Source organism: Quercus suber, unplaced genomic scaffold (assembly GCF_002906115.3).
Source record: "Quercus suber isolate HL8 unplaced genomic scaffold, Cork oak 2.0 scaffold_183, whole genome shotgun sequence".
NCBI lineage: Eukaryota > Viridiplantae > Streptophyta > Magnoliopsida > Fagales > Fagaceae > Quercus > Quercus suber.
The window spans coordinates 813912-837636 of NW_027069641.1; the positions used below are offsets into that span (position 1 = coordinate 813912).

The window sequence follows — 23725 nt, forward strand, 5'->3', positions numbered from 1 at the left end:
TGGGAAGAAGATACTTACAGAGAGAGTGAACGAATAGTTTCGGGAGGCAACTCTTTATATAAGGGAAATAAATGGAGGAAAATGGGGATTAGAGCCTCCAAAAAGCATTTATGAAGATAGAATGAGCAGGAAAATTCGTTGCCTCCTTTACCCTTTAAAATTTGCACCCCTTAGGAACCAAAAGACAATCAATCATAATTGTCGATATTGGACAAGTGTTAAGAGGTGAGTGAAAACTGAAAGGTCGAATCCAACGCAATTAATTCCTAACAACTAACATCATTAAGGATTGACAACTATGACAAAACATGATCCAATGTGCCAAGAATTAAACCACGATCCCACCATCAGACACAACGAAAGTGGAATCGTGGGGAACTATTGTGGGTGGATGATATTTGGCCCAGACTGAATTTGGGCCAATGTCCTAGAGGCGGCCCAACAGGTGACGTATAAAAAGTCCCGAACAAATCCATAACACAAAAAATCGTGTTGAAGGCCCACCAACCTCACTATCCCTACTAAGGAATGAAGAGATATGACGCATTGGATGAGTCCACCATCTGGGCACAGGTTTCAATGCATGGCACAAGTTACAAGGAAATTGCTACAATGGTGGTATTAGGAGGGCCCACCTTCTAATTACAAATTAGATATGTTGGAACAGTAGACCAGACCCAGATGGCCACCTAGATTCTAAAAAATGGTAGGAACAATGCAAAGGTAGAAGATTCCCATTATTACCGACCGCTAACTCAAGAGTATAAAAGAGGGGAAATTCAAAGGGGAAAGAATGAAACATTTTTGGGGAGAGAAATAGTGGAGAAACAAGGTTTTTTGGGATAGTTGGAAACACAAAACCTATTCTAGCCCATGCACGCATCTCCAAAAATCAAAGAACCACCTCGTGGGGCTTGATAAATAGGTCTTAATAGTCTTAGGAACTGATCCATCCGTCGATCCATCATTTTAACCCTTTCTAGGGTTTCCCGTTGCTCTGCACCCTCAATTTAACCTACAACTTAGTCGTGGTACCTGTCTAGAGAAAGTATTATGGATTTGGTCCTCCACACACACCCAAATATATATAGGGCTTAGGTTCATACATTTCTCTTATATAATATCTAATTCTAATGATTTATCTGAGAATGCATACGTCATCTTTTGCAATTTTTTTTATTTTGTTTTTAATGCATGCACAAAGATTCAAGACATTGTGAGATACTAAGATTCAGTTTTAAAATATAACAAAAAGTTGTGTCCCACTAAAAAAGGTTCCCTTTTTCTATACTGCCATTTTAGTTTGGTGTTAAAGCAATTAATATTATATCATGAAAATACCAAATAAAATAGAATTTGCACTTGTACATATTGAAAGAGTAAAAATTTCTTGTCCAAATAATGACACCTAGAGTAATGACAAAATAAATTAAACATGTATATTATGTCTATCTCTTACGTATATCCTCTTATGGCAAAAATTATACTAGTAGAAGAGCTGAATTTAAATATTGAATAAATAAACAAATTACAAATCACTATAAAAACTAATTGATAAATACTGAGATTCCAATTGCTTGCAACTATATATGGTTCAGCACAAAAAATCGATTTTTCTATGCAGGCTGCTGTTTTTGTACTTTCTGACTGACTTTGACCATCATTGACACAATTTAATTAATTAATTAGGTAGAAAGACAAGAAAAGAAGATAGACCATACATAAAATGTCCAACCTATTACATACTAGCATATAACCCACACTATGTGCAGGGCTTGTATATATATTTTTTTGATAAACATACTAGAATTTTCATTAAATCAAAGCACAAGATACATCATGAAGAAAAGCTTGTTCAATAAAACAAAGGATTCTCTTCAATCCAAGCTAAATAGTCATAAATGCCTAAAACATATTTTGCTAAAAGATGAGCAGGCCTATTGCCTTGCCGATGAACATGAGAGAAATGAACATTGCGAAAGTCAAGACTTGCAGCTAATATTCCATACACCACAGGTGCCACTGAAGATGGAGCCGAAACATTCTCACACAAAGATTGAACAATATAAAAGAGTCACCCTCCAAAACAAAGTCCAAAATACCAACTTTCTTTGCAAACAGCAAACCCAATTCAAATGCTTTAGCCTCAACTTCAATAGCTCCCAACAGTGCCTGAATTTTTTTACATAAACCAACAATGAACTTATCTTCATGATCTTGGATAACAACCCCTATCCCAGTAGCTTTTTGAGAAGAAAAAATATCCTTGCTTAAAACCACATTGACCACAGACCCACACCATCCAATCTCTATCTGATTTTGTGTCCATGAGGAAGGCAATTTTGGGCTTCTCTATCCTAGCTACCTTCTTCAAGGCATTAACTTTACGAGGGTTCCCAGCCATCCGACAATTCCAACTTAAAAGACTCATTGTTCCTAGTGGGGTTGCTTAGCAACCTTTGCCGATCCCAAATGTGTAGCTAAAAGAACACTAAGCTTTTTAGTTTCCTCAACAAACTTCACCTTCTTATCTGTAGATGAAGAGGACACACTCCCAGTGAGTTTTCTATTTGAACTCACTTGAACTTTGGAATTCTAGTCCAAGTCCAAAGTTTACCAATACGAGTTTTCCTAACCTTATCCTGCTTCTCACAGCCCATATTAAAATAAACTCCACTATTAGCCAACTCATGCAAAGGAATGTGCTTATTTAAATGACTCTCCAAATCTTGTATAACCACCATATTCTCGATAGGCTCTTTATCCATCTTTTCTGGCATGCTAATAGATGATAAACTACCAACAACTTCCACTTCTGACTCACCAACATTTAAATTTGAATTTAGGCCCCAAAACCTTCGGATAATTCATTATCAATCTCTCTCAGAGTATTCTCAAAATATATTAATTCATTAGTAGGCTACTAATAGTCATTTTTTTGGGGTGAATTAGTAGGCATTAAGCCACCCTACTACAAATTAACTAAAATACAGTCAAACTGTATTGTTCAGGGGTAAAATAAAAGAAGCTATAATCCAAGGTCTAGAGACTCTAGACCACTTCTGTTGTTTAGGTTTAGTGTTCTATACTTCTACTACGATTGTACTAGCTTTTACTACATATGGTATTGTATTTATATGCTATTAGACCTAGATTTTTTTTATAGCAAAATTAGGCCTAGAACTTTTGGGCTTATGTATAGGCTACTATATGTATAGTTTATACGCACAGTTCCATTACTATAGAATGTCTTGTTTTTTAATTGAGAGACAACACTAGGAAATAGTGTTTATTTTAATCCTGAAACAAAAATGAAAGGCAGGGGTGAAAAAAAAAAACAAGTAGGTTGGAAGTTGTGCATATTCAACTTGTCAAATTCCATGGCAATGGCAGCTATGTATCTGCTTCAATTTTTGTTGATCTTGCTGTTGTTTAAGGTTTGTTTATGTGAGAGAGATAGGCAGATGGGGTTTGTGGGTTTGGGTTCAAGTTTACAGATTTGGGGGATTTAAAGTTTCAAACTTTGAAATTAAGAGATTGTAATTGTGCGTGCCAGGCCAATAAAAATTGGGTTTTTTTTTTTGTGTGTTTTTGTTGACGGGATGGGAGTGACAACAAAGATTGCTGCAAGAGGAGGATGAGATGGAGAAAATGATAAATGATATCAGATTCTCTGAAGGATTTTTTTTTTTTTTTTTTTTTTTTTTTTTGAGAATGAGAGAGAAGGAAGGTTGAGGTGTCGTTTCTCAAAAGAGGGGTTGCTGGGTTGGATAAATTATTGATTGATGGGGTCATGGGTCATGAAGTTGAAGTAGGTGGTACCGTGGAGGCGAGGAAGGTCCAGCATATTCAACTTCTTTCTAGTCACTATTTTAGGAAACCAAAAATTGGTAACACAAAATCATAAATAAAACCCTAATCAATTATACACTAATCAAGTCTAGGGTTCATGGAAAAATTGAATGCTATTTCAAACAAAATTAGGGTTTTTACAACAACCTAGTCTAAGTATAAGAGAGAGATCAGAAATGCGGAGGAGTGAGCTTTAAGAGAGAGAGATATTTTGATTTACCTGCAGATCGGAACAACTGAAAGCTTTGATCGTTCACTGTTTCTTTCTGGGTGAAAGTTTGTTGAATAGCTTCGCGCTCTCTCTCTCTGTCTCTCTGTCTCTCTCTCAGCCTTCTCTGCTCAAATAAATCTTCTTTCTTTTCTCTCTCAATCTGCCTATAAAAAGAGAACTGATAGCTGCTTCTTTCTCAAGAAATCTGCACATAATAAATAAACGCTCATCTGCTTCTTCGGCCTCTGCTTTCCCTTATTCTTTTTCTTTTTCTTTTCTCTTTTTCTTTTTCCTTTCCTTTTTCCTTTTCCTTTTTCCAATTGTAGTATGAAAACCTTTTCTCTTACTTTTTCCATTTGCAGTAAGCTAAAACGGTGTCTGATCACTGGGTTGAAGAGGTGGATGTGTTTTAGTTGAAAAGTTGAGTCTCCACTCCATACAGTGCGAGTGAGATACTAAGATTCCAGTTGCATGCAACTATATATGGTTCAGTACAAAAAAACAAAAACAAAAATCGATTTTTCCATACAGCTGCTGTTTTTGTACTTTTTAATTGACTTTGACTATCATTCATACAATTTAGACACAAATATTTTTACAATTTTATCATAAATTTTATTAATGTGTGCTTAAGGACACACATTAATTTTTATTTTTTTTAAAAAAAAAATTCAAAAATTAAAAAAATATTGATAATTTTTTCAATTTTTGAAAAAACGTTTTTAAAAATAAAAAGTTTAATGTATGCCTTTAGAGCACATATTAACCGAACATTTTATCATAATTTTGCTATGTTTTGATTTATGATTATTATAAATAAAATAATAAATTTATGTAAATTTATAATTTTTTCACTCATAAGTCATAGCAAAGTTATGGATAAAAGTGTAGAAAAAATTGTAACATTAGACTTGCTCGTGCATAAAAAGTACAACCTATTACGTATTCTTCCATTGTACGGCCTAAAGTTCTGGCACAGCTACAAATGTAAGTCTAAGTGTAAGGGGAGATTCCAAAGTTGAAGGGTAAAAGGTTACTCAAGGTTCGTGAGAGAAAATTATACTATTTTATTCAGGGAAAGAGAAAATCCAGAAGGGAGTGGGCCATTAAAGGAAGAGAGACAAAAGTTATATTATGATCTTGAGAAAATGTCGACATGATCTGATTCAAAATATTCGATCAGGTTGGTGTTTGGGTCCGGTTAATATGTGCTCTAAAGGCACACATTAAACTTTCCATTTTTGAAAATTTTTTCTTGAGAATTGAAAAAGCTGTCAATACTTTTTCAATTCTTGAAAAAAAAATTTCCAAAAATGAAAATTAATGTGTGCTCTAAGGGCACATATTAGTAAAATCCAAAGAGAAAAGCCTACATACATTTCCATCTCAGGTAGAAAGAGAACACTGTCCCACATGTGGCCACAGCCTTAAGGATTTGGATCCTCTCCATTTCTCTTTGAAATGGAGAGTGTCCATTTCACAGGATCTCTTTGAAATAAATCAATGATCTAAGAAATGCCACGTCAATTAAAATACAAATACCTAACTCAACAAATGCAACTGTAGTTAACCATACAGTTTACTTGGCAAACCCATTTTTTCTGAAAATTTCAAAATCTCTCTCGTCTCCAACTCATCTCCAAGCTTCACTCTCTCTCTTAACCCTGCCCTTGCCGCTGCCACCATGACCCCTTGTGCCTAGCCACCGTTATCGCGCAGGCCAAGTCTCACACTAGTCCAGCCTCGCCGGACTGCTCCGTCGGCGTAGAAATTGCCTAGTAAATTTTCCCTCTCTATGATTTTTTTTACTAAAAAGCTTTGTTTGGTTGCTGAAAAAAAAAAAAAAAAAAAAAAAAAAAAAAAAAAAAAAAAAAACTATGATACTGCTATATATATATTTTTTAATGGTGCTGAATTTGGTTTCTCTTTTGTGTGGTTTTATTAGTTGTTGGTTTGAGCTTCGGGATTAAAATTTGTCAGAAACTCAGAATGCTCTGCCATGGAATGATTAAGTTTGGCTCTACTTTGCCTAATTTCAAACTCTTGCTGCTCATTATCATTACAAATCTTTCATCATCAAAATCTCATTTCCTTTTATCATTTTAGCTTTTAGGCTAAGTTAAACCTTTGCTTTCATTGACAAATATGGTTGATTTGATGCAAAAGGTGCTTCTTTGAATTTCTGTCCAATTCCTGGCTGAACCACTTGAATTTTGTGCAATAACAATTCTTTTTAAGTTTTACTTACCTTGCAGAAATTTCTGTCCTCAATAGTACTTGTGTATCAGTAGTATTTTGTAGAATTGTCAACCAAATTTGTATCATAACATTTTTTGCAGCTTGGCATCATATTTCTACATTGCACCATATGCCCAGTGTATCATAGCTATCTAGTGCTTGACTTTTTAATTAACATATTACCTATCCATTTCGGTCTACTTTATATGATTTCAATTGATCTTGTAATGTTTGTATGCATCACATTATTAAATGGGCTTTTGAGTTGATAGGTCAAAATGCTTGTGTGAAGAGGGTTTGAAACATTGAACATTTGGCTTTCTACATATAAAAGCAGAAATATGTGTCATCTAAATTTTTATTATTAAATGGCCTTTTTCATTTTGTAAGTTTCAATAAATACTATAATTTTAAAAACTTTTATTGGATCTCAAGGCTCAGGCTTGATGCAATGTGCATGAAGGAACAAGCCTTTTTGAACTCATGTTCTTTTTACACAAAAGTGTCTGGAATTTTGCTTAGCTACTTACCCTATTCCCTTTCAAATAGAAGGTATGTTTGATAGAAGATATTGCTTTTGTTCTTATGTTGGTTCAGTTTTTCAAATAGAAGGTATGTTTAATAGAAGATAATGCTTTTGTTCTTATGTTAGTTCAGTTTCATGACTAAGAATATGGACCACTTGAAGTTTGTCAGTGTATTTGCTAAAAAAATGTAGAGCTTTTGACTTGATGGTATGGATTTTTGAGAAATTTTTCTTTGTGGATTTTTTTCCCTTCTGATGTACATAATTATCGCATTATGAATTCAGGTTCTGTTTTCAACAGTAATCTTGGTCAGCAAATTGCTTAGTTCTTGAACTTCAATAGTAATGAATAGGTTAACTGTTAACTGTTTAGTTGGATTATAACAACTGATTGTGTATAACTGCTATAGCCTATTTATCCAGAGTTACCTTGGTACGTGACTTGGGTCAGGCATCTAGTCTTACATTGGCTTAAAAGTTGCATTTAAAAGTTCTAGCATGTGATGGTGGCTGAGTTAAGAATAAATTTGAAAAATATATAATTGAAGCATATAATACAAACGCTAGTTAATTAATGTGACACCTCCATTCTTGTAGCCAATTAGCTAGGAATCAATGCTTTGTCGAGTTGAGTCAAACCTTTGTCCAAAGTTACATTTTTGGACATAATTATTCCATGTACAAAGAGTATTGATGATGTTGTTGTTGCTCAAATGAGGTTTTAAAGAGGTCCAATGTCAAGTAAACTAAATTAGCATAACAGATTCCGATATCAAGATAATTGTATAAGAGTTTTGAGTATCAGTTGTAGCATTTTTACAAAAAAGTTGAACAAATTGACACTATATAGTCATTATTGATATTGGATAAACCACAACATTTCAATAAGGTTTTATTTCTGTTGTGGAAAAAGATATGTTCCCATAATATCACAAATTCTTAAGCACTTATGCAGTATCTACCAACTATAAGCTAGCATTAGGTTGGTGTCTGATCAAACCTACATTTAATATAATTTATGCATTTTTTAAGCTCTAAGGACTATCAAACACCTTGTCATTGCTTTATTTGTTGGACTATACGAAAATGTATCTTTGTTGCTAACACCTTGAGTTTACAGGTTGTCGAGAATTTTCCCCAGGAAGGTCTTTCTACTAAACCATGCACTTTTGACTCTAAAAGCAAATCTCCAGATAACCCCTCTAAAATGGATAGTTGTCCTGGAATTGAGGCAATTTCTAATTGACGCAATCTCCAGATAATGCATTTGATTTTTCTTTTTGTAGAAAATGAGTTGGAGCAGCCTAACCTTGAAAAAGGTCTAAAGACGGGTACAAGTGTTGTTCAAGAAATCAAGTGCAAGCTTTATGCAATGTTCCATGCACTAATTTTTGCCCATTTGTTTTGAAGAAAAGGCTTTGAAGTATCCCATGAGTCATGACTGATTGAAAAAAAATGTATCTTGAAGTTAGCAATGCAAAATTCGCTAATTTTCAGTTTAACTAAAGATTGAGATTTGATATATTCTAGCTTGTAGGGCAACTCAGACAATTATTTGTGAAGTTTGTAGCAAATTTTTGATATTTTTTGTAATTGGCTTAGAAGACAGTTAAAGATGTTGGTTTTGTGTGTACGTGTTTGAGTATTTTTTTAGTTGAACAGTGATCATATATGTGATATATTATTATCATTATGAAAATACGTTTAATGAATTTCTATTTTATGTGTAATTTCTTAGTAGTATCGTTTGAGGATGGTTGGGCCATTTTTAACTCTATATTTCGGCAAATTTTTCATTTCTCCGTAAAGGTAATTCCATATCTTGTAGAGTAATAGTATAAAAAATAGAAACATAGACATATATAATAAGAGTTTTATTGTAATATACACTTGATTACAAAGGTCATAATATAATGATAATTCTGCACTTGGTGTGTCTCCTACTTCTTGACTACACATTCCCGCCATAGTCTGCGATCCAATTTTCAGTCATAGACTCACAGCTTGATCACTTTGACTTGTCTCATGATATTCAACTTGCCCCACCCTTTCCTAGTATGATGTCTCTTCATTATATAAGTCCTTTTGATATCAAAACTCTAGAATCTGAAGTTTCGTGACACATGAAATGCAGTCCCCTAGAATACCTGACACTTCGACAGTCTTTCCCCTCAAGTAATTGATGATTCAAAATAACACAGGAAGTATACCAAGGATTGATGAAACCTACAGGCAATATCCAAAAAATGCCAATCCTGCATATTATAAACTTCCCCATTATTTCCAACTAGTTGAACTATAATAATTAAGTAAAACAAAGAGCTTGTATTTTGATGATTGCTCACAACCCAATAACATGTTTTAAGGGGGTAAAAGAAAGAAAATAGTTAACAACAGATTGAAAGCCAAATTGAACATTCACAGTATCTTACATCTAAGTCTATGCATCCTTAAGCCAATATAATTCACCTTATAACTGACAACACTCTAAGCTTTTAAGGTGAATTAGTGCATTCATGCTTGCTTACTAGATAAAATTGTCAAATTTTTCCTTTTCTTTACCCCTTAACCGATTAAAAATCAGATTAAACGTCTGCAAAAAACTTAATGAATAGTTATGATAACATAACAAATTGGAAGATGAGGCACGATAAAAGGAGAGTTTTCCCTAGTATATGCATAAACACTGATGATACTTCCTCCCTTGTAATTATTTTTCATAATAATACAAGGCTAATCGTACTAGGTGCTTAAAAAATCACTCATGCCTTTCTTTTATGTGGTCATTTTCACGTCTTTTTTCTTAACTTATGCAAAGCATATGGAGTATTTTGCAATAATTATTTCTTCACTCATCCTTTATCTTAAACTTGCTTTGCTTCAGCTGTTTATTCTTAAAAAAAAAAAAAAAAAAAAACTTTGCTTATGGTTTTCCTTTTTTGTGTTTCAACCTAGTCTCAAGAAACTTGGGCGTGGTATCAAAAATATAACCCATAAATCCCATCGTTTTAAGAACAAATTCAGATAAAAAAAAAATCCATAAATCCCCCAAAAATCTGAAACATCCCACCAAGCTTAAAACCAAAAGCTTAAAAAAATTTAAAAAAAAAAAAAAAAAAAAAAAAGAAACCATTCTATCAAAAAAAAAAAAAAAAACCAAATTCAGCACCAACAAATCAATCAAAAAATAGCGGTATCATAGTTTTTTTTCCCTTCATTTTTCCAGCAACCAAACAGAGCTTATCAATAAAAAAAAAAATCAGAGAGAGAAACTTACTGGGTAGTGGCTGTTCCAGCAAAGCAGTTTGATGATGCTGGGCTATGAGATGTGGCCACCGTGACAAAGGTGGTTTGGAATGAGGGTCATGGTTGCAGCGGCAATGGCAGGGTTGAGAAAGAGTGGAGCTTGGAGATGGGTTGGAGAAGGACAGAGATTTAGAAAAAAATTGTTTAGGCCGGGTGGGTTTATTGAGTAAAGGTTAACCATAGGTGAGTTTGAGCATTTTTGGTTTTAATTGACATGACACTTTTTAGACCGTTGATTTATTTTAAAGAGATCTTGTCCATGAAATGGACGCTCTCCATTTCTCTTTGAAATGGAGAGGATCCAGATCCGAATTCTCTTCTTTACTTTTTCGCTTTTTCTTTTTCTTTGTCTTTATTCAGTCAAAAAAGCAATCATTGAAGGTGATTGGGCTCGAAGGAAAAGGAATGGGGGACAGGACAACACTTGCATACGCATCAACATAACTTATTATTATGGGATATTACAAAACTAAACGCGTGAAGATAGATTGTTTGTGAATTCAATTGGTATTAAGCTGGCAAACAAAAAGTATATCAACTTGTAAGTAGACATGGCAAAATGGGTTAGAATTTTCTGACCCGACCCGAAAATACTCAATTCAAACTAGATTTTTTTTACTTGAAGCAAAAATGAGTTACCCATGACTTGACACGAGTGTTTTGCGAGTCAACCCGACCTGACCCGTGACCCAAATTGAACCATTTTTTTTAAAACTTTTTTTTTATACAAAAAATAGTAAAATTAAGACAATATTGGTTTAATTGTTTATTGTAAGTTTTATGGAAACAATTGATACATTTACATAACTACATACAAATTAATTAAAAGATAAATGCACGTGGTTGAGCATTCTGTAATAAGTAAAGATTTTTAGATATCAAATAACAAAATACATGCCAAGATAATCTGTAGAGTTAAAAACATAGATTTAAAATTGTAAATATGTGTGAGAAATATTCACAAGTGTGAAAATAGTGAAGCTAAAGTATCAAATTAGTATAAATTATAAATGCTTAGACCTATTTTTTAACAATTTATGTCCAAAATAAATAGTTTTTCAATATAAATTATAATATTTCCTAGAGTATGTATTACTTAACAATGATATGATATTCATAAAAAATACTATGTATAAATAAATAAGCAATCAAACTTTAATGTATATCTCAAATTGAAATAGAGTATCAACCAGAATTGATAATAGATTATAAAATTAATTTTCAAGATTGTAAATTTCTTATATGTTTTTATTTTTTATCAAATGAGTTATCCAATAAGTCGTTTGTAATTTTATGTTTTAGGATATTGATATTGTATAGAAATAAAATTTGTGTATTTGTTTTACTTATCTTTGTGTTATTTTGTTTTAGATAGTAATGTTAGGATTTATATAATTTTAAAATTATTGAATAAGTATTAATAAGTTTAACTAAATTTATTCTTGATATAAGTGGTGAATTAATGCATTTTACATCAAGTAATTTGTTGCATAACTTTCCAAATGGCAAATACATGTTTTCTTTATTAAAAAAAATTCATGTGAAATATACGGATCAACCCAACCCGACCCGCAATCCGATTGACCCGACCCGAACTCAACCCGCCACGCCCGTTTTGCCATATCTGCAAGTTCATTGCCAAAATATCTGTGCTACAAAAAATATATCACCAAAAGACAAAAAGATCCTATACTATTGCAAGCCCAAATCTGCAGCACTGATTCTTGAACTTGTTGAGCTGCAACATGAAAAATGAACATATCAAACTCAATCCCATATTTGTTATGCTCCAAAACAAGACATGTGAAGAAACACTAATTCAAGATTTCTAATGGCTTACCAGTACTCTCCACAGCATCATTTTATAAAGCCCCAATTGAAAATTCAATGGCTGGTTGCTAAAGCAGTCACCAAAAGACCAAGCACAAGAAATGGCTGGGCACTTGCCTGAAACATACACATAGGACAAACATATGCTGATCAGAATTAGACATGGAAGATTATCCAAAAAGAATCAGACATGGAAGTTCACCTATAAAGCACCATTATGACATACTAAACCGCAAAGTTATACAATTGTGCTAGTTGATCCCGTCAACTAATCGACTAAATAGTCATATCCTTTATGAAATTGCTTTTTGACAAGTTTAAATTTCAGAAAAATCCTTATAAAGCTGTAATTCAATAAATGAAAATACCTGGTACTTCACGTCATACTTAACAGGGTCTTCAAGGAAATACTGAAACTGCAGTGCACAAGAATTGGCATTAGCAGAGTACTTTTCAAAAAAAGAAAAGAAAAAGAATTGGCAAAGCATAATCTAATTGAGTTAATAATCAAACTTATCAGCTCTTTAGGTAGGTAAATGCTTCTCTTTCTAATGTCTAAGAAATATGTTTTGTTTTCTCAATTTCATAATTGAAAAGAGATAGATAATGTTACTACTGGAAAAAAACAATACCTAGTACTAAACACAGCTATAAAATGTATCTTCAAATGTCAGTTGACAGTTTAAACGGGAAATAAAGGTTGAAGAGAAAATTGAGCATGAAACCAGATAAAATAATTGACTCAAACACAACTACCACACACACACACACATATATATATATATATATTTATGAATAATTTTATTGAAATGAGACAAGGCATTACAAACAGAAGCACACCACAATAATCAGCAGACATAAATCACCACAAAAAAAAAGGGTGCTTTGGAGTTCAACCCGTTATTCTGAAGCATAGAAGAATGCAATTGTGTCTTACATACTACAGTGTGACTACCAACTAAACAAATAACTGTCAAGATGTCTTCTACATCAAATTATGTATGGCCAGGGCAACATAAAAAATAAAAAAATAAAAAAGGCAATTTATAGATTCAAGGAGCTAAAGGCATTAAAGAGAGGCCTAAATATAATATCGGTCTAAAAAGAAAGAAAAGCATAATCATAAAAAATATAACAAAATATGGCCCTAAATAGGGCTGATTGGAGAAGAAGGATTTATGTAGCCAACCAAAAATAAAAGCACCATACATTGTCCAAAGAGTATATAGCGTACACTGACTCAAACATACTAGTTGAATTATGAACACTTCCTACAAAAATCTAATATTATACAATGTAGATTCTATATGATACTAAAGACATCTATGAATACTGTCTTCTTCTTCTTCTTTTTTGATAGTCATGAATACTATCTATATAGATATGTAAACTAAATGACACTTTTTTTTAATAAGTAAGACTTAACTGAAGAATACAAATTTTAGATGCAAAGTTCCCTTGTTAAATGTATAGCCAAATAATAAGAGAAGAAAGTGCATAACTTTTGTCCATGAGTAGTTAATTTGCAAAAAGTACCTATCATTTGCTAGATTCCAAGCTTCCAGCCTCAGTTCTGGAGGTGTTTTGAGGATGGCAAGGTAGTTTAGATATGAATGCATGAGGATGTTCAACATGACAAACAAATCCCATCTCTTTGAATATATGTCTTTCTGCTCTGCTCAAGTCCGTCTTGAGGTCAGGATATTTCTGTTAGAAAAGTAATAGGATAAACAAGGAAACCATGAGAATTTATTGCATTTTTAGAGAAAAATAGGAGGACTATATAGGTGCAAAGACACCTGAAGTGCTAAAATTAACCACCTATTCAGACAAAGCCATTATACTCGGTGGTTGCCAAAAAGAAAAAAAGAAGAAAGATTAAATTCTTGTGCCAATGAAGAAAATGATAAGCAGATAATTCCATGGAAAAGAAGGTGGGTGCATAACCTGTGAACGAATCTCCAAATGCTCTATTGGTAAGTTCTCCATCCTACATTCTATTTTGTGGAAAACATTAAGGACCTGTCTTGCTTTCCTTGGGCTTTCCTCCAGCTTTGATGCAAGCCACAAGTAGTTTGCAGCAACTTTCTGCAAAAAATTAACATATCCCGGAAAATTAATGGATGAGTTACATGGGCATAGAAGTTTTATGCTGTTCCAAGTTTGTGACACAACTATTACTTATTGGTTGCTAAGAAAATGTAAGAATAAAAATACATTCTGGAAAACAAGGACCTTACTTCAATGAAGCTCAAGGCAACTGTTGGACTTGGTAGAGGTGAATTACAGATACATTTTTTAATTTTATACATAGAAAGCAAACCCATTAAACTTCTCAGAATAGAATGGCCAATAGAGGTAGAATTTTAACAGGCAACAGCCAAACACGCCCAAATCAACCATTTTCAAAACAAAATGGAAAAGGAACTCAATAAAGAGAAGATGAACCAAGCAAGCAATATTTCCAATCCATTACATAAACAAAACAAAACAAACACTCACATAGAGGAAGAGAGGCAGAGATCCTATAGAGGTTACTATTAGCAGAGTCCAAAACCAAAAGCTCTCCACCAGGCAACATCTCAACTGAGTAAGGCTCAATACCAAGCTTGCTTCCATCAAACACAGTCTCCACAGTATACCCACTTTCAAACTTCATCATTGGACGGCCAGAAATTGCTGCACACATTAAAGTCCCATGAAACCCACCATTTCAGATTACCATCAAACAAAAACAGAAATACCCACATTACAAAAACAAAGAAAAATGTGCCTAGTACCAGAGATCTATGCCACACCTGTTTTGGTGGTTGATTTGAGTGACCACAACCATTTCATAAAGAAAGACACAGCATTTGAGAAAATCCCATTAATAATCTCTGCACCCACAACAGAAAAAATAAATAAAGAGAAAAGGAGAGAGAAAGAGAAGGGAAAAAATTAAAAGAGAGAAAAAGAGAAAGGGGAAAAGCAAGTGTGGCTGAGTGGGGACAGTGCTTATAGGGACTAGTGAGTGAGTCTAAGAGAGTAAGAGAGTGTGAGAGAGTGAGAGTATCAAATGCTGTGAGCAACATTTTTCACATTTCAAACACACTTACACACATTTCCACACACTTTTTCACCCACACGTATATCAAAAACACTCAAACAACATTACTCAAACTCCTCTACCAAACACCCCCTATCCTCTTATTCATAGATCTCAAGTTAAAACAACACATGTTACTAAAAACCTGATTAGGTTCCATTGTTTCGTTTGCAAGAAAGCTTAATGAGTTCTCTATATCTGTCTGCTTCATAAAACTGACAAAAACAAAAAAAAAAAAAAACAAAAAAAAAAAAAAAAAAAAAAAAAACTGATGGCGAGCAATGGCAGTAGCAAACTAGGAAGTGCCCTTCTTTTATGGATTCAACTTTATATTTAATTGGAAAGTGATATATATACCACAAGGTACAGACAGCCTTAAATCGTATATTAAAACCTCTAATTAAATGAGCATTACTGCCTGTGTACTAAATTCACATGACATTTATTTCTTGTGATTATACTTTTCAATTATCACATGTGATGTGATTATAATCATTGCAAGCACTAATATGTAGGCTATAAATATCTGGCAGTCCTGCCAAGTTTCCCTCTTTATGGTTGGTATGGTGCACCTGATCACTTTCAGTTCTTAGTGTATATATATAAAACAATCACAATGCTATGAGTTTCAAATCTCATAGTGTATATATATAAAACAAACACCCAAAGCAAATCTATTTCAAACACATTAAGCCATCAGGATATACAATGTATGCTAGTATATTATGAACAGCACATATAACAACTTTATGGAGCATGAAAAATTACACAATTTTGTAAAATATTCACTACAAAACAATTATGGTTGCATTTCAAATCTAGTCTGGTGGCCAAGTACAAGGCCATGGCACGTATGTCATGTGAGCTTATGTGATTAAGTACCTTATCACAGAATTAGGTTTGATGTGCAATTGCCTATAGCTATAGACCTTTACTTCGGGAATATCTGTTCAGTTATTCCTATTTGGCTCTAGTAAACGGGGCAGCTTTGGTTCAACACCCCACACACACACACACACATAGGTGCATTGTCATCTTGTTTGAGAAAAGAGCAGAAAGTGGTGTAATTCCCAACCATATGTGATGAGATAGATTGTAAGGGACAACGTAAATTTTAAGCTTTATGATGAAATACAATTCACATGGAATTCTAATGATAAAGCATTTAAATATATCATGCAGTAATAGAATTACAAAGATAAACTATGTAGGGCATGATCCATGCAAAATTAGAAGGAAAATACACCAAAAAATATATAATAAAAACCTTCAAATGTGATCATACCTTTGCAAACTCTAGGAAACCCTTGCAAGTGTCTTCAAAATTAAACTATATATGAAAAAGAGGGGGGGGGGGGGGGTGGGGATGAAGATCTTTATACAGGAGCTCAAGTCAACTACCAAAATAAAAACAAGAAATAAATAATAAATACACTAGCTGTCATTCTTTTTTGATAGTAAACACTAGCTGCTCATCTTTCTAATCAAACTTTCACACTACCTATTAAGAAAGCATGTACATATTTCTCTCTCATACATATAAATATATAAATATATATATATATATATATAAGATTTCAAGTGTACAAATCTCAAAGAAAGCAAGGTAGATATTGTATAACTTAATTACGACACACAGTTGCAGCTGTGGTAAATATGCAAGACATAAAACCATCAACAAGAGGGGCCTACAAACAGAACTGTTTCAGATATTGAAATTAAGCAAAATTTGCTCAACAATGTCAATAGGATAAATGAATTTGCTATGTTAATAATTAAACTCAATAATAATAAAATACTCAGTTAGGTGAACAAATGTAATAGAAGCAAGTAGTTTCAAAATGGTTTAAAATTACCGTGCTTAACAAGGAAACATATGTATCAACAAAGCTAATAACAACACATTAGAAGTCCCAAAGGGACCAAATGTGATAATAGCTCACAAAGCCAGACAGAATTTATCTTGAAATAACCTTTTTCCGGGTGTCAAATTACATTAAAAAATCCAAACTTCCAATATCCCCACCAACATTAAGATGAGGTCAAATTTTCACCATTAATTTTTTTTTTTTTGATAAGTAAGAATGATATATATACGAAAGGCTACTCTATACATGAAGAACATAGAGCAAACCCAGAAAATACAAGAAGAAGAAAACAGAGAAAAAACATAAAAGAAAACCAAACAACAGAATAATTACAAAAGAGAAAGGGAGCAAAGAAAAGAAGGGAGGGAATCACTAGACGTGAGTCCCCAAGCCCGAAACCAATCAAAAAGGGTTACACTAAAAGAAGCAAGCATCTGATCACTGGAGCTATCCAAATCTTCAAAAGTCCTTCGATTCCATTCCTTCCAAATACACCATAGGATGCACAACGGGACTAAGTTCCAAATCTGAGACGAATGCTTCCCCAGCCAAGTATACTATATGACTAGGTTCCAATATCCTCAACAGTCACCACTATTTCAAATGAGGCCAAAATTCCATTTGCCATTTTAAAAATGAGACTAAATATTGCCATCGGAACCCAAATGGATCAAAACAAATTTTGATATGCTTAAATTCAAGTCTAAAGAAAAAAGTGACAGGTAGGAGCAATAACTTCACAAGCATACTCTATAGAATTTAGAAATACACAATAATTAACCTACAAATTCCAAAATGAGAAAAGCATGATTCATTAACTTCAACTAGGAGTCTAGGAATACAAAGGCACATAGGTGAAACAAATTAAGTGCAGCTTTTTTTTTTTCCTTATATTTTTTGGTAAGTTATACGGTGGTATTGAATCTATGAGTACACCCTCCACCTTTCTTTTTTAAGGGATAAGGAGTGTCATTTGAGATATAACTCATTAACAAGTGTGGCTTCTGCTAACAAAAAATGAACTTAGATGATGTATTTGATTTATTTACTTTGGAGTTTTGATACAACTCTTTATCATAAAATAAAATAAATAAAATTGATACAGCTCTATATATAACATGAGAAGAGTTTGAGCAAATCCAATAATCCATGAACCACTATCAATAGGATAAGAAATAATGCAACTAATTCTCACATAGTAAGGGATAGCACCTAAGGTACTGTACATAAGGTTTGTTCTTTAACTAAGCTAAGAATCCTAGGTATCTAGTTTGGCCATGCCACCATGCCCATAGTAGGTTTTTCTTAACAATAAGGTAATCCTAAATCCTAATCCTGCTTTCCCCACATCTTCATGAGAAAAATAATAACAAAAATAAAGTGGTAAACCTAATCCTAACCATTTATTAATTCAAAGGAACCGGCCTCACTTGTCAACGCCACTAAACCTAATTTGTGATTGTTACTGCCATTACCATTGGCCCATTGCCAATTCTTGTAGCCAATCTAATCCTATTGCATGGATGGCCCATCAACAAAGAGGCCTAAGTTGTGAAACAAGTTTGACCCATTTGATGTAGTTCAAACAAAAACTACATTACAGTAACATAAGCATGGCTGAAATTAATATCAACTTTGCATGAATTTTGCATGTAGAAACGAAAAAGGTGTGCATGATTTGTATCAACAGAATGTAAGTCTACTTGTAAAAGCCGAAAACAAATTTGATATGGGTACCCGAGAGTTTGGCAATGTAGTGCGTCGAAAGAAGCAACTACTGGAGGAGTTGAAAACATTAGACGCTAAGGAAGGGGATTTTGGTCTCTCTGATGGGGAGAAATATCATAGGACAGATTTGAGGTCCCAGGTGGAGCATCTTCTTTCCTTGGAAGAAATTTCCTGGAAACAAAAATCTAGGATGTTATGTATCAAGGAAGGGGATAATAACACCAAGTTTTTCCACAAAATGGCTAACTCCCATAGAAGGTTTAATCATCTGAGGACCTTGGAGGTGGATGGGGTGGTTTTTGAGGAGGATTCCGAGGTAACAAATCAAGTTGTACAATTTTATAAAAACTTGTACAAGGAGACTGAGGGGTTGAGGCCTTCTGTGGAGGGTTTGGAATTTGATCATATTGGGAATATGGAGAGGGTTTGGCTTGAAAGGAAGTTTGAGAGAGAGGAGATTCTTCAAGTTGTAAGTGACTTGGATGGAGACAAAGCTCCTGGTCCGGATGGGTTTACTATGGTGTTCTATCATCATTGTTGGAGGGTAGTGGAGAAAGACATCTTAGCGGTCTTTGAAGAGTTTTTTCATCATTGTAAGTTCAAAAAAATCCCTTAATGCTACCTTCATTGCATTGATTCCTAAAAAGAATGATGCCTCTAATATTAGAGATTTCCAACCTATTAGCTTGGTGGAGAGTGGGTATAAAATCTTGGCTAAGGTCTTGACAAATCGTTTGAGAGTGGTTTTAGATCAGTTGATCTCTGAGAATCAGAATAGCTTTGTGGGTGGGAGACAAATCCTTGACTCGGTTCTTATTGTGAATGAGTGTGTGGATAGTCAAGGGAAGAGTAGGGTTCCTAGAGTCATTTGTAAGCTTGATATGGAGAAAGCCTACAATCATGTGAATTGGGAGGCTTTGCTGTTTTTGTTGAATAGGATGGGCTTTGGAGTGAAGAGGTGTAAGTAGATCTGCACTTGCATATCCACAATTCAGTTCTCTGTTTTGATTAATGGGTCTCCAACTGATTTCTTTGGTAGTTCTAGGGGTTTAAGACAAGGAGATCCGCTATCTCCCATGCTGTTTTTGATCATGATGGAGGTGTTTAGTAGAATGTTGAGAAGAGTGGAGGGAGCTAGTTTGATCCGTGGTTTTAATCTTGAGGGCAGGAGGGATGGTGGGGAACGTGTTTCTCATCTTTTGTTTGCAGATGATACTATCCTATTTTGTGATGTAGATGTGGAGCAAATTCTTCATATTCGATTGTTGTTACTTAGCTTTCAGCCAGTAACAGGCTTGAAGGTCAATGTGCATAAGAGTGAAATGGTTCCAATAGGAGAAGTTGTTGATGTGCATGCCCTAGCTGAAATTTTGGGCTGCAGAGTTGAAACTTTACCTATGTCGTATCTTGGCATGACGTTGGGGGCTTCACGTAATTCCTCTTCAATTTGGAATCCAATTTTGGAAAAAATTGAGCGAAAATTAGCCGGGTGGAAGAAGTTGTATTTGTCTAAGGGGGGTCGATTGATGTTACTCAAGAGCACGTTATCTAGTCTTCCGACTTACTTTCTATCGTTATTCACAATTCTAACTCACGCGGCTAATAAAATTAAAAAGTTGCAAAGGGATTTTCTATGAAGTGATAGCAAGATTCATCTGGTAGGATGGGATAAAGTTTGTGCGCCTATAGCCAATGGTGGCTTGGAGATAAGGAAACTTACTACTTTCAATAAGGCCTTATTAGGGAAATGATTGTGGCGGTTTGGGAAGGAAGAGGATCGGTTATGGAGGAGGATGGTAGCTTCAAAATATGGGGAAGAATGGGGGGGATGGACCTCAAAGCTGGGTAGGAGAGTTCATGGATGTGGTTTGTAAAGAGGTATTCGCATGGGATGGGAGGATTTCAGCAAAAACTGTCAGTTTGTTGTTCGGTTGGGTAATAGAGTGAGGTTTTGGCAGGATGGGTGGTATGGGGATCAACCTTTTCAATTGGCATTTTCAAGGTTGTATGGTATCACCATTGATAAGGAGGTTTCTGTAGAATCTTCTTTGCCAAGGCAGGGGGCGAAGAAGAGAAGAATTTGGGATGTTCGTTTTATTAGAGATTTTAATGATTGGGAGATAGATGAAGGGCTGCATTTTCTTCATATACTAGGAGCCAATACTCCTCCTATGGATGCTGGAGACTAGATGAGATGGAAATTGAAGCCTAATGAGGCTTTTGACATCCGGTCGTATTATAACAAATTAAGGGAAATTGAAGCCTAATGAGGCTTCCTCCGTACCTTAGGTTCTAATTTGCCTCGTTCTGAGCTTGGAGACCGTATGAGGTGGATGTTGACAAAGAAGGGGGTTTTTGATATTCGCTCTTTCTACAACAAGCTTCGTTGTCCTTTGCCTATTATCTTTCCTTGGAAAGGTATTTGGAAGGTTAAGGCTCCTCCGCGCGTCTCTTTCTTTGTTTGGACTGCGACTTAGGAGAAGATTCGTACAGGAGACATTCTGAGGCGTAGAGGAGTAGCTTTTGTTGACCGGTGCATTATGTGTCGTAGTAATGGGGAGACAGTGAATCATCTACTTCTTCATTGTGAAAAAGCTTATCTGCTGTGGAGCTTGGTTTTTAGAACCTTTGGGATCTCATGGGTTTTGCCAAGATCGGTTGCAGATACGCTTTTTGGTTGGTGGAATTGGTTTGGAAAGCATTCTTCTAGCATTTGGAATTTAGCTCCTTTGTGCCTTATGTGGTGTATCTGGAGGGAGCGGAATTGGAGAACTTTTGAGGATACGGACAAATCCAATAATCAGTTGCTCGCTTTCTTTAGTGGTTCTCATTATGTGGTGTATCTGGAGGGAGCGGAATTGGAGAACTTTTGAGGATACGGACAAATCCAATAATCAGTTGCTCGCTTTCTTTAGTGGTTCTCTTTTTGATTGGTCTAGGGCTTGGGGAATCACCTCTAGTGACTCTCTCCCTTTGTTCCTTAATTCTCTGCTTAGTACTTAGTTCTTATGTTGGCTTTTGTTTGTTTTGTTGTATTTTCTTGTTGTTTGTTTCCTTCTCTGTAATCCTTGCTCTACCTTTTGTTTTTCATGAGGTAGCTCTTTGAATATACATCTTCTTACTTATCAAAAAAAAAAAATAACAAATTAAGGGATTCTCCCTCAACTGTCTTTTCTTGGAAAGCTATTTGGAGAGCAAAGGCCCCTAGGCATGTTTCTTTTTTTGTTTGGTGTGTTGCTTGGAATAAGATCCTAACGGGAGATAACTTGAGATTGAGGAGATTGGATTTTGTGGATTGGTGCATTATGTGCCGTCATTATGGAGAGACGGTAGACCACTTACTTCTTCATTGCGAGATGGCCTATCGATTATGGAGCTTTGTCTTTATAACTTTTGGCTTGTCTTGGGATATACCTAGATTGATACCAGACTTGCTTTTTGGCTAGTGGAATTGGCTGGGGAAGCATTTGTCTCAGATTTGGAACTTAGTCCTGTTATGCATCCTATGGTGTATTTGGAAGGAACGGAATCGAAGGACTTTTAAGGATTTGGATAGGTCCGATGATCAAATGCTTGCTTCTTTTAGTGGAACTCTTTTTGATTAGTCTCAGGCTTGGAGACTCACGTCTAGTGATTCCATTCCTTCTTTTCTTTGCTCCCTTTCTCTTTTGTAATTATTCTGTTGTTTAGTTTTCTTTTATGTTTTTTCTCTATTTTCTTCTTCTTGTACTTTCTGGGTTTGGGCTATGTTCTTCATGCATAGAGTAGACTTTCGTATATATATCATTCTTACTTATCAAAAAAAAAAAAAAATTTGTGCCTTCCAATCTCAATGTCGAAATTCAAGTGCCATGCACACAAAGAACCAAATTAATCTATAAGTGGACAAACATTGGCGTCTAAAGATACGTGTATAACAAAAATATCCAATTAGGGTTGCAAACATCATGTATGAGACATTACACAAGCTTAGCACATTGGCTTTCAAAATAAGAAAAAAAGACTCTTGATGAGACAATTTTGCATTAATATAATTAAATACTTCTTTTCCTATCTGTGTGTATCTTGGGAGAGTACATGGGTTTTTGTACTCATTAATTCTTTGTAACAAAATAAGCTGTCTGTTATCATCATATTTAGATACAATATTAAATCAATACACAAATTTTAAGAAATTTCCATCCATGATAATGTAGTGTATGACACAATCTTTTTTACATCACATCCCAAGTTTCCAACTAGTATGACTGCAGTAGTGCCAACATCAGACATAGATTATGATGGTTTAAAGTTTACTATGTCACATTCCCTATCAAAACATGACTTAAATACAAAGCCTCAGCAATATGCCTCCTTATCTCAACAATAACATGCTATTTATTAGTCAATGTTCAAATCCCTAATTGTTGTAGGAAGTACAAGTAAAACTATGAAATTGAAAGATGGCAAGAACTGAAGGAAGATTGTGCATATCATGACTATTATGACTTGGTGGCATCCTTACCAATTTCTCTTCTTGACTCCAGTACCTAAACTCTCTCTAGAAATCTCTATATCTTGTTGTGCCATTCCAACTTTTAAATGACCATTCCGCGCATAGTCAACAAAATGTCAAGTTATCTAGAGTCCCCTCCCCCCCGGGCGGAGAGAGCATTAAAACTTATCCTCCAATGTAATAAACTATATAAAAATTAAGAAATTAAAAAACCAACCAAAAAAAAAAAAAAAGAGCCAATCATCTTAAACTTGTCATACCTCCTCAACTTTTATTTCCAACTTCAATTTCATACGTTCTGCATCTCTTCCTCCAGTAGCCGCTTGTCTAAGAACTTTCCTATTAGAGAATCCCAAATAATCATTAAGAAACATGCTTTCGAAAGCAAGCAATATCAATCGAATTGCAATTCATTAGAAAGGCAACACTGAAAAAATGACTTATATCCCAAACCATCAAAGTCTATTCATACAAGCAATTGACAAGCCTATTTTCCATAAGAGCAAAAGTCATATTCAGGAGAGAGAGAGAGAGAGAGAGAAAAAAAAAAAAAAAAAGTTTTTTTTTTTTCATTTATCACTTT

General features: G+C 34.4%; 2 long non-coding RNA genes across 7 annotated transcripts; both read right to left on the bottom strand.

The window, feature by feature from the left end:
- Nucleotides 1-8665: 8665 nt before the first annotated feature.
- LOC136069663 (uncharacterized) lies at nt 8666-11040 on the bottom strand. The gene is made up of 2 exons (XR_010630896.1): nt 10105-11040; nt 8666-9082 (listed from the first exon to the last, which is right to left on the bottom strand). It is a non-coding gene; the product is annotated as an uncharacterized LOC136069663 (long non-coding RNA).
- A 584-nt stretch (nt 11041-11624) lies between these two features.
- LOC111992177 (uncharacterized) lies at nt 11625-23676 on the bottom strand. 6 transcript variants are annotated; one of them, XR_010630916.1, is made up of 10 exons: nt 23403-23676; nt 23152-23327; nt 16337-16381; nt 14762-14842; nt 14466-14642; nt 13911-14051; nt 13500-13670; nt 12332-12379; nt 11974-12080; nt 11625-11871 (listed from the first exon to the last, which is right to left on the bottom strand). It is a non-coding gene; the product is annotated as an uncharacterized LOC111992177 (long non-coding RNA). The 6 variants fall into 6 exon arrangements; XR_010630915.1 differs by lacking the exon at nt 16337-16381; XR_010630917.1 differs by lacking the exon at nt 16337-16381 and having other exon boundaries at nt 23152-23267; nt 23403-23675.
- Nucleotides 23677-23725: the final 49 nt, after the last annotated feature.